Source organism: Anabrus simplex, chromosome 1 (assembly GCF_040414725.1).
Source record: "Anabrus simplex isolate iqAnaSimp1 chromosome 1, ASM4041472v1, whole genome shotgun sequence".
Taxonomy (NCBI): domain Eukaryota; kingdom Metazoa; phylum Arthropoda; class Insecta; order Orthoptera; family Tettigoniidae; genus Anabrus; species Anabrus simplex.
This window is the reverse complement of record NC_090265.1, coordinates 1522841028-1522853133: the sequence shown is the minus strand read 5'-3', so window position 1 is coordinate 1522853133 and position 12106 is coordinate 1522841028.

Below are 12106 nucleotides of genomic sequence, written 5' to 3'. Positions count from 1 at the left end.
TGTTCTTTGCGGATGATGTGTTGTTGCTGTCGTTGACAGTTGGAGGTTTGCAAAGAAGCTTGAATAAAGTAGGGAGTTTTGCGGAGAAATGGTCATTGAAGTTCAACAGTAAGAAGTCTAAGGTGATGATATGCAGGAAAGAGAATAAAAAGAAAGCGGGAGTAATGTGGGTGATAAACGGGGAAGTGATTTAGGTCGTGGAAAAGATGGAGTACCTGGAAGTGATTCTGAGTAGAAATGGTAGCTGGATGGAGCAGATTAGGCGTGCCAAATGGAAAGGCCAATCAGCACTCTCAGTACCTAGGATATTGGAAAATTAATTTAGGGTAGCAAACTATGCTATACAAAGCATGGTATTTAATACGGTGGGGAAGGGTAAAATGCTATATGCTTCGGAGATTTGGGGCGTAGAAAAGGAATGTGTGATATTAGATCAGGTAGAGAGTAGGTTCTGCAAGATTGCTACGGGCCTACCCTTGTACACCGCGAGTGCAGGTGTGAAGATGTTGTGTAAAGTGTATATTAAGATCGATATTTTAAAAAGGGTGCTTGGTTACTGGTGTAGATTAAGAGAAGGGGTAGGAAGCCTGATCCAACAGTCGACCTACCAAAGTCAAATAGAGGACAATTATGGTGATTACTGGGTGGACAAGGTGGACTGGGCGAGTTTTATAACGTTAAATGGTGCGGGAGTAAGGGCACGCATTGGAAACACGTGATTAAGAGAGCGTGAGATGTTGTTGAACAAGAACTGGAGGCCGAATGCTGGAAGAAGGCTACCCTAAAATGTTTCTGAGGGTTAATCAGATGCTAAATTTGAGAGTGGCAAATGTAAATAGGGGGGTGAGTTGTCGGCCTTCCTAGCTGCTGACTAGCGGGGAAGGGGGGAGGAGAGATGCTGGCGTGTGCCACCACAGGGAGACTTACTAGCATATGTAATAGATGCTAGATCAGGAGGTACCGGGTGACACATGCCAACACGTACCCAGGAAGTGAGGTGGTTTAACATGGGGATGCCGTCTTTGCCGTAGTTTGCCCTTTTCCCTTTTCTTTTTGTATTTGGTGCTGTTATGCCCACCGGTGTGGGGTATCATTGTATCTTTATAATGCATTGTCTATGTAATCTAGGTTTCTTTGTTTTTGTCTTTGCTGTAACTGTCTTAGTTTTGCACGGTTGTTTTTTTCCAATTGAGAATTGCTATTTTTCTCCGTTAAGATCGATTAGGTTGTGTAACTGCAAGATCGGGAGAAAGTAAAGGTTTACTTACTTACTTACATAACCATCATGACCGCAATACAGCGGGGGGGGGGGGAGGGGAGAAAGAACCTGAATATAAAACTTCAGTGATTCATACACAACCAACAGCAAAAATTCTACAAAAATGAACTCTCTACCAAGAAATCATCACTCATCATAAGTCTGCAAAAAGGGATCATTATCAAACTCCATACATACGCACCAACTTGGTAACAACAACAGAATAACAATAATAATAATAATAATAATAATAATAATAATAATAATAATAATAATGAAGGGTCGTATAATAATCAACACAGGTAATATTTCACTACATTGCCATCTACTAAATTGGTCTTCTAAAGGAGGTACACCCACCCCGTGCATTTAAAACTAGCGCCATTTAGAAGGTCATCTGTAACGTAAACCTTGAAACTGCTAGTGGAAGAAGTTCGAACGTTTTACGACAGATGTCTCTATTATCAACTCTATTATCCTCTGGTGCGAGGATGAACAATCAATTTTGGGAGTAATTTTGTGTGTCAAGGTTTACTAAACTGAATAATTTATTGATTATTTTTGGTGTTCAAAAGTTATCAACACTTCTATCTCTTCCCGCCAACTTGATATTTCTGCAAATTAGAAATTTTGTACGTTTATTTAAGTAACCAATCAGAATTTTTTAAATATTTATTAAATTAACCAATGGGAATTGTGGGCGTGTCAATGCCTCGGCCCAGAGAAATCTGGAACCTTCCTCTCCGCTATAAAAGCTAGGACATTTCGGGCCATGTAGTCGTTGTGATCGCTCCAGGCAAGAGGTTCAGAGTGTACTCAGAGAGGAGGCGAGGACTGCCTCGTCCATCCTCGGAAGGCTCATCAGCTCAAGGTAATGGCAAACCGTTTGTAAACATGTAATAGTATCAGAAAGATAGTTCGAGGGGAATGTTTCAAATTTTTAGTAATGTAACTTTCATTTTCTCAATGTTAATTTCAAACTTTAAATGTAAAATTCAAAAAGGTCTAACGAACTTAACCGAACTTAGGGAATAAAGAGTGAGGTACCCCCTTGTATTCCCTCTCAATTTGGTATGGAGGTGACTATGATTTTGTAACCTTTAAATCTATCTCTTAATTTTGTAAACTTTCTCTCCATCTAGTCACCTCCTTAGCCTCTGTAACGTCGGGCCAAAAGCCCACATAGGGTTTTAAGTATTTTCATGTGAATTTCAAGGAGTGCCAGAGTTCGCCTCTTAACATTTTGATTTTCGGCCAGTAACTTTAACTTCTCGTATTTACCAGAGGCCAAGTAGAATGGGTACTTGTCAACCCTGTTAAAGTGAACTTTATTCATTTCATTCTAAGGCAAATCAGACTGTTGAGCTGTTAAGACAGTGAATAATGTATATTTTTGTTAAATGTAGCTTGTGCCTTTCATAGGCCTGGAACGTGAAAATTTTAGAGAATAGTCTCTTTAGTATAAATTTGTAGAGCAAAGACGCTCTTACTACTAATGCAAAAACTGGGAGATCCGTCTCCTTGTCTGTTGGTTGAAAGGAGCAGTAGTGCTCATGTAAAATTTGTAACGAGGGAGCTTCAAGCTCAGGTTGTTAGTTGATTATTCTCATTTTCCTAATATTGTTACGCAAGCTCACGAGCTAGATATTAAGCGTGAAATTTCTTATTTGCTTAGCAAAGTGTAAGGTTTGAAAAGAAAATAGGGAAAAATATAGCTAAAATGTTAAAAATTTAAATTAATCTTTCCACTTTTGTATATCCACCCATTCATAGCCGCAGTTTCTTTCACCTCTGCTCACCACGGTATCCCGGGAACAAGCGGTAGCAGAGCGTGGTTGAATGGGTCTGGATAAAGCCCCTTTTGATGGCTCCTCATAGGTTTGATACCGAACTGTAATTTTTTCCGTTTTTGGAATCTTCACAATGTTGTCAGCTTTTCATTCATTATGTCTGGTTCTCGAGAAGTCCTTGCACCGGGATACCTGCGCAAGGAGGAATTAATTCATGAACTTATAATGAAAAAAAGAAATGATGTATGGCTTTTAGTGCCGAGAGTGTCCGAGGACATGTTCGGCTCGCCAGGTGCAGGTCTTTCGATTTGACGTCCGTAATCGACCTGCGCGTCGTGATGAGGATGAAATGATGATGAAGACAACAAATACACCCTACCCCGGTGCCAGCGAAATTAACCAATGACGGTTAAAATTCCCTACCCTGCCGGGAATCGAACTAGGGACCCCTGTGGCCAAAGGTCAGCACGCTAACCGTTTAGCCACGGAGCCGGACATGAACTTTTAATTAGGAAGGTCTGGTGGCACGGTTGCGGCAGATATTGTGAAACTTAAAGAATCTTTAGAGTTTCCCATCTGTATCCCAGTATTTGGAGTGATGAGGCTCTGTCCATTATCACGGACAATACCACTGAGCTAGTGTCCGTTGTAAGTTTCTTTGAAGTAAGTGACCCTTCTACCAATCAGCCGAAGCGTGTTCAAGCCAGATTTTCCTATTTTCACAATAGGGCTAGGGACCTGTTGTCTCTAAAACTGAAGAACGGTTGCTAAGGACGCTATTAATTTAGTGGAACACCTTTCTGATATGTCTAATAGGGTTAGTCAACTGGTGTCCGGGGCCGCTAGCGCTAAAAGTGTCATATTCCTACTGTAAACTTAACGACGGAAGAGGACTCCCGTAGGTCTACTGAGAGTAGGAAATCGGTGGTTACACAAGAAACGTCTGCCCCATCGGAACAAGCATCTGATCATCTAAAACAACTTCCACATTTCTTTATTAGTAATACAGCATTTGAACCCCCTCAAACTCCAATGCCGTCCCTTATTACTTCGCCAGGTTTTAGTAGCTTACCCCACCCCTTAGCCATGTTGCTTGAGGAGATCTCCAAATTTTCGGTAAATTCAACTAAAGATGTAATTTAATTTCTGAGATTCCTAGTTGAATTTCAGGATCATGATTTGGTGTTCGCTCTGTCTCATTCGCAAATTGTCCAAATAATTTACCCGTATTATGTAGGCGTCCTCTCGGATAAAATTGTGAAGGCAATAGCTGACAGATGTTCTATTGAAGACGTCCATGCCCAACTCCTGGCTAACTTCATTCCAGCTAGAGCTATGTCATCTCGAATACAGAAGTACTACTTCCGAGTCCAAAGGCTAGACGAGAATTTGGCGTATTTCATTCAAGATATAAGTTTCTATACGAGGGTATTCGCTCTTCATTTTCCTAAAGATCAAATCGTTCAGACCATTGTCGAAGGAATTTCTCCATCATGCATGTCGTACTTATATTTTGTTTCCCGACCTGAAACCTTTTCTGAACTTGAGGCAATGGCAGTGTCAGCCGAGGGAGTGAGGTACGCTGACACCTTACGAGTCTCCAGGGAGCCCCTTCCATCATCTAAGAGTTCTTAACCACCACCTCGCCGAACCCTACCTCCGCGCAAGAGTTATGTGTACAGATAGGCAGAACATCTTACATCGATAGTCAGTTGCCTATTATCGATAGTCAACGATAGTTGTTTCCCTCATTGGCTTATTTTTTACGCTAACAGAAACTGTACAGCTGTTTGCAGTTAACTGGTGAGGAGTTTGTTCCAATTCATAGGTGTACATGTAAGTATCTCTGCGTACCTGCGACTTCACTGCCGGCAGAAAGACTATTTAGCATTTTGGAAGGAGGAATTCTCCATTCAACGTAATCTTAGTTGAGTTAATGCCAATGTTTTGTTTGTCCAACCCTTGTCCCGTTTCCCTACGGGGTCGGGTATGAGGTGAGATGAATTTGTCGTGGCGGTTTTTTATGACCGGATGCGCTTCCTGACGTCAACCTCATCAGAGGAGTTAATGAGAGATGAAATGAATGACGTGATATATGATAGTAGGGAGAGGGTGAAACCCGGTGCCGGCACATAGCCTACTCCTGTCGAATAGCACCAAGGGGTCTGCTCAAGGCTTAACGACCCCATCCGACGGACGAATCACCATCAACAGCGTCATATGCCCTCACTCCATATGAGCACTGCGGAGAGGTTTGGAATTTAATCCAGGCTTTTGGCACGCAATCTAGTGATTAGAAATTGTATACCACCACCTCTCCTACCCTGCCGGCCAACATTCTGATGGTGAAAATTTTTTCGACCAACGGGACTCGAACCGGCTAACCTCGGTGTTAGACCGCTTTTAGACTTCAGCGCCTTAACGATCATGGCCACCAGGCGGGCTTAGTTGAGTTAATGCCAATACGTAACAAAAAAAATAGATTTATATGTTGTCAGAGACAGTATGTAGGCGAGAGAAGTTAAGGCACATTTTAGGTTAAAAACATCATGAAAGAAACTGAAAACTCTCCTTCCATTTGTTGGGAATGCTGTAAAACATGTTTCCAAAGATATTACAATAGCCGAGAAAATGTCGGGCGATCGCCAAATGAACACTGCAGTTGAACGAGAATTTCTTGGGCGGTCACGTTATGGGCAAGCGCGTGCCAGGGGGCTCATTCCCGACTCCCGCGCTTTGCTTCCAGCGTAGCATCGCCTCCGAGGCCAACGAGAGAGACAGGCCACGGCCCGTTAAAGTCACGTGACAAGTCCAGTCCCAGCAATAGTAGAGTGAAGCCGCTTATTACATGTGTTCTTGCGGTGTTATTGCTAGTTTATTGTGGATTATGGAAGGAAATAACGGAGATTTTGTGTTTATGTGATTATGTTGGTGTTGTGCAACAGTTCCTTACATTCATAGTGTTGTGTGCGAAGTGTAAGTAAGTATTAATTTACAAAAATGTGTATATAACCTCAACGTTGTTCACATCATTCAGCAATGTTGGGCTGCAGTACACGAGTTGGATAAATTACAACACCAGTGCTGACGATTTATAGGTAATGCATTCATATCCTATTTAATTACAGATATATGAAAATGAAAATTTAAGTATTAGATATGATGCTGAAGCCAGGTACGGAGTGGAACAAATGTGAGACTTGTAAATAGCTTACAATAGGCCTACCTTTCACCCTGGATTCAATAAGATATTCCTTACATGAATGTTATTTTAAATATAGGCTTAATTGTGCATTAGCCAGCGTCATTAGCAACATTTGATTTATCTGAGTGTGCATATCTTTACTGCAGTAAGATTTTCAGTTTTTGTCATCCAAGGCTAGTAGGAGACACTATGTTCCATTTAATTTCGAACTGAATAGGGTGGTTCCAAGACAACTTCCAGGAAGGTAGCAAAATTTATGTATTAGATATGATGCTGAAGCCAGGTATGGAGTGGAACAAATTCAAGACTTGTAAATAGCTTAAAATAGGCCTAGATAACTTTCAGGAAGGTAGCAAAATTTAAGTATTAGATATGATGCTCAAGCCAGGTATGGAGTGGAAAAAATATAAGATTTGTAAATAGCTTACAATAGGCCTACCTTTCACCTTGGATTCAATAAGATATTCCTTACATGAATGTTATTGTAAATCTAGGCTTAATTGTACATTAACCACTTTCATTAGCAACATTTGACTTATCTGAGTGTACATCTCTTAACTGCAGTAAGATTTTTAGATTTTGTCATCCAAGGCTAGTAGGAGACACTATGTTTCATTAAATTTCGAACTGAATAGGGTGGTTCCAAGACAACTTCCAGGAAGGTAGCAAAATTTAAGTATTAGATATGATGCTGAAGCCAGGTATGGAGTGGAACAAATTCAAGACTTGTAAATAGCTTAAAATAGGCCTAGATAACTTTCAGGAAGGTAGCAAAATTTAAGTATTAGATATGAGGCTCAAGCCAGGTGTGGAGCGGAACAAATATAAGATTTGTAAATAGCTTACAATAGGCCTACCTTTCACCTTGGATTCAATAAGATATTTGTTGTGTGAGATCAGTTAGTGTAACCTCTTTGATTCTTGTTACTCCTGAGATTTGTTTTCGAGAGCTTTGAAATAAGCAAAGAAACACACTTCAAGTTTTAGTTTGGGATCTTTTGTTGTTCGCAAGATGGCTTCCATGTGTGCGTGCGCGCGCGCGCGCGCGCGCGCGCGTGTGTGTGTGTGTGTGTGATAAAATAAATGTGTTCGATTATTGAAGAATTGTATCCGTGTTTTATCGTTTTCGAAGTGCATTCCCAAGATTTGGCGACCGTGACAGGACATTAGACAGTTAAATAATCATATAAACAGTTTCATAAGTAGTATTTCAAGCATGGAAGTGAATATAGCTGTGACAAAGAAATCAAGAGCGGTATTACGGCGATCAATAACCAAGATCTACAATGAGCACGACGCGTTACTACAGATGCCGGAGGAAGATACGGAAAGTATTAGTGCACATATGGATCTATTAGAAACGAAATTTCATGAATTAACAGGTATGGATACTCTTACCTTCACTAATATGATTGAGAACGTAGAGGTTAGGGATGACGAGTTAGACAAAGAAATCAGTATGGCTGACGAGTATAAGTTCAAATTTTATAAGGTTAAGACTGTTGTTACGAAATTATTAAATGAAGACCGGAACTCAGAAACTACTGCAGAATCAGTTAATTCTAACTCGTCACTCCAAGTTAAGCGTTCATACAAACTGCCTTTGTTGGAATTAAAGACGTTCGGAGGTGAACTAAAAGATTGGCTTCCTTTCTGTTCACAATTTAAGAAACTTGACGAGGACCCTCTTTTAGACCCTAGTGGCAAATTCCAGTACCTCATGCAGGCCACCACTTCTGGATCCAGAGCAAGAGATTTAGTTGAGAGCTTTCCTGCTACCGGAGAAAATTATTGTAAAGCAATATCAAGTCTCAAAGCACGCTATGGGAAGGATGATTTGCTGGTAGAAGTGTACATTAGGGAGTTGTTAAGTTTAATCTTACAGAATGCTGTGAGCCCTAATAAGATGTGTTTATCATCCCTCTATGATAAGCTTCAGAGCCACATAGGAGCCCTAGGAACCTTAGGTGTCACAACGGACAAGTGTAATTCCATGATTTTACCACTAGTAGAGTCATGTTTGCCCGAGGACATTCTAAGAACTTGGGAGAGAACTTCTTCAATCGCGCTCATTGGCCAGTCTTCTTCAAATTCAGCTGTTGAACCAGGGGGCGCTAGTGTCGGTGACCAGAGTGTGAATTCCAAGAATCATTTAGACAGTTTGATGCAATTTCTTGGATGTGAAGTAGAACAGGAACAGAAGATTACTTTGTCTATGTCAGGGTTTGGTATTTTGGCTTCGGTAGCTCTCAAGGGAGGTCTAAAGACGAAGGAAAAGAGCTTGAATCACACCACTAATCCGAATGAGAACATTCCTACGGCGGCAGGTCTCCTTACTGCATCTGATAGAGAAACACCAGGGTGTGTATTTTGTTCGTCTAATCACAAGTCTGAAGACTGTATTAAGGCCCAGAAGATGACTTTGAAAGAACGTCGTCTTGCACTTGAGACTAAAAGATGCTGTTTTTCTTGTCTCAAGGTCGGACATCCAGCGAAGAAATGTAGAAATAGGCCTAGGTGCATCATTTGTGGTCGAGGACACTTTGTGGTTATGTGTGATAAGTTGCCACAAACCCGGGTAGACTCAGCCGTAGAGAGACCGAACTCAACAGGAGACAAGATGGCTTCTAGTGCGCAAGTCCAGAAAGATGAGGCTTTAGCTAGTTTGTCGAACCATTGTGGGGTGCTGATGCAAACACTAGTTGTCAAGGTTCCGGGCCAAGGAGTTGAGCGGACCGTAAGAGCATTAATTGATTCAGCATCGCAACGTCCCTACATTTTGAAGAGTACAGCCACGGAAATGGGATATCAAACTGGCAGACAGGAAAATATCCAACACTCACTATTTGGAAGTACAACCACTGGAGTATACCATCATTGTGTGTACACTATTTATCTCTCTAGTCTGGATGGTAGCTACAACTGTCACTTTGAAGCATTAAACCAAACAAGTATTTGTGGTGCCATAACTTCAGTACATCAAGGTCCTTGGATTGAAGAACTAAGTAGTCAGGACATTGTTTTGAGTGACATCGAATCTTATGGACCAATAGAAATATTAATTGGAGCTGATGTTGCAAGCAAATTGTTTACAGGAGGTCACAAGGTACTAAGTACTGGACTAGTGGCCATGGAAACTCGTTTGGGATGGATTTTAATGGGCAAAGTACCTTCAGAACATAGGAATGAGAAAAGTATGGCTATGGTGGTGACCGCTATGCTAACAAGAGAAGCCACCATCACAGATTTGTGGACTCTAGATACTTTAGGGATTAGTGATCCATCTGAGAAACGCAGCAGATCTGAGATTGAGTCTACTACACAGCAACATTTCCTTGATACAGTATCAGTCAATGAAGAAGAGCGTTTTGAAGTTCACCTCTCATGGGTTGAGGACCATCCTCCACTGCCTGATAATTACCAATTATCACTGAAGAGACTGATATCTACTGTTAAGAGATTGAAGACTGAAGGTTACTATGATGCTTATCAGGAAGTACTAGATGATTGGCTGAGGGAAGGGGTGAAAGAAGAGGAGCCTCCTCAGGAAATGGATGTTCATTGCCACTATTTGCCTCATCGTCACGTTGTGAAACCTGGATCAACAACACCAGTGCGCCCCGTGTTCGATGCCTCGTCTAAAGAAAATAAACAGCCCAGCCTCAATCAATGTCTTGAGAAAGGCTCTAATTTAATTGAGAAAATACCCAAACAGCAGAGCAGGTAGGCCTAGCTGTCTACTACTTTTCATGGAATATTTAATAATATTTAATATTTAATAAATCGTAATAAATTTGACCAGCTACGCGGAAGTACGAGTAAACTGATTGTCGTGCTACGGTATTGTATACTGCCTACGGTAGCTGACTTTCGTTTAGAAGACTTGGATTCGATTCCTGGTACTGGAACAAATTTTTGAATATTTTTACTTTGTTCTGTTCTTTGCCAGCAGAACGTTTTTTGTGAGAACACCGAGTTACGACAGTATATTAACTTACAACTATTCATATACTTCGAACGTTAAGTAGTTAGTCTTATTTTACTTAACGATCGTAGTTTCGATGTTATATATGTTTAAAACGTGATCGCTCGTAAAGGTTTATCTTCATTTTACATATTTCCAGTGGTGGAGATTTGCGTCATGAAGTTAGGAGCGTAAAGAAGCGGGCGCGGTCAACATTAGAGACTTTGTCACCAAAGAAAAGGAAAGTTGACCAGGCAACTAGCACTGAATCGCTTCAAAATTAGGAGATCTTAAAACTCCGTAAGCAGGTGGAGATTTTTTTGAAAAGGAAAAGGCGATTTTAGAACGAAGGGAGGCTGCTATAAAGAAGCTCAAGGGACCTAGGCATCTAGTCTCAAAAAGACAACAACCGTCTCCGCCGAAAGTGAAGAAGAGTGCACACAGAGAGGAAGTAGTTAAGATTCTGTCCAAATGTTTTACGCCACGGCAGATTCGATGTCTCTTGGGAGGCAATAAATGAGTGAAATGGTCCTCGGAGGACATAGCAAATGCTTTGTCATTGAGATCGCTTTCCAGAAAAGCATATGATTATTGGAGGAACCAGAACATTCCTTTAACATGTCGGTCAACCTTACAAAAATGGATTCGGCGCTTTAAATATAGGCCCGGAATTTTAACAGAGGTGCTATATCTGTTGAAAGCCAGCGCAGTAAATTGCAAGGAGTCTGAAAAGATCGCGGTTTTGACATTTGATGAAATGAATATAGACGGACGCATTTCATACGATTCATCTGATGACCGCATACTAGGGCCTCACAGCAACGCCCAGATAGCGATGGTTTGAGGGCTCGTTGCTGCATGGAAGCAACCCATTTTTTTTGTGATTTTGACGTGACAATGACGTCAGAGTTGTTAACAAAACATGATTAGTAAACTTGAGGCTTGAGACATTCATATTGTCGCAGTAAATTGTGACATGGGGGGCAAAAAATGCCAAAGTGTGGAAAGAACTAAACGTACACAAGAACAAGAGCTTTTTTACCAATCCAGTGGATGATAAAAGGAAGGTATGGGTATTCTGTGATGTACCCCACCTCTTGAAATTATTGAGAAACCACTTTTTAGATGAAGGTTTGACGTTAGCTAATGGTTCAGAATTTCAGAAGAAGGCAATAGAACACCTATTACAAACTCAAACAGGGGACCTATCAGCTACACATCATATTAATGAGGCTCATCTGAGTGTAACAGGCAGATCCCGTCAGAATGTGAGAATGGCTGCGCAGTTATTTTTCAGGCGCACAGCTCTGACAGTGCGGTATACTTTAAACAAGGACGCTGAAAGCAACTTCGTAGAGCTAGTCAATGATACCTTCGACGTGCTGAACTCCAGAGCGCCTAAAGATGAAAAGACTCCCCTTAAGAGTGGATACGGCTTAAACTTAAGGAGCCAGGAAAATACTCTGAAGCGCTTTCTGGAGGTGATTACACAAGTGAGATTTGGTAAACGGAAAACTTTACTTCCGTTTCAGAAGGGCTTCATAATATCTATAAACTCTCTCTTAGGACTTTTTGGAGACATGAAACATGCAAATATGTCTTATATTTTAACTGCCAAATTAAACTAAGACGGCTTGGATAATTTTTTTACGTGTCCGTGGCCTAGGAGTTTTTTTTATAGCAATCCGTCTCCTTTTGAAGTTCGTAACAGAATTCGACTTCTATTACTCACAGGGAGTAATGAAATCCCTCTCTCCTGTAGTGTGTCAGTGGAAGCTGAAAATAATTCAGCGCCGAGTGATACGGGTATTTTTCATCCTGATGCTGATAACGAGGAAGATTTCTTGAGCTTCGTAAGCAATGAACTATGTATAGATGTATGTGAGGGG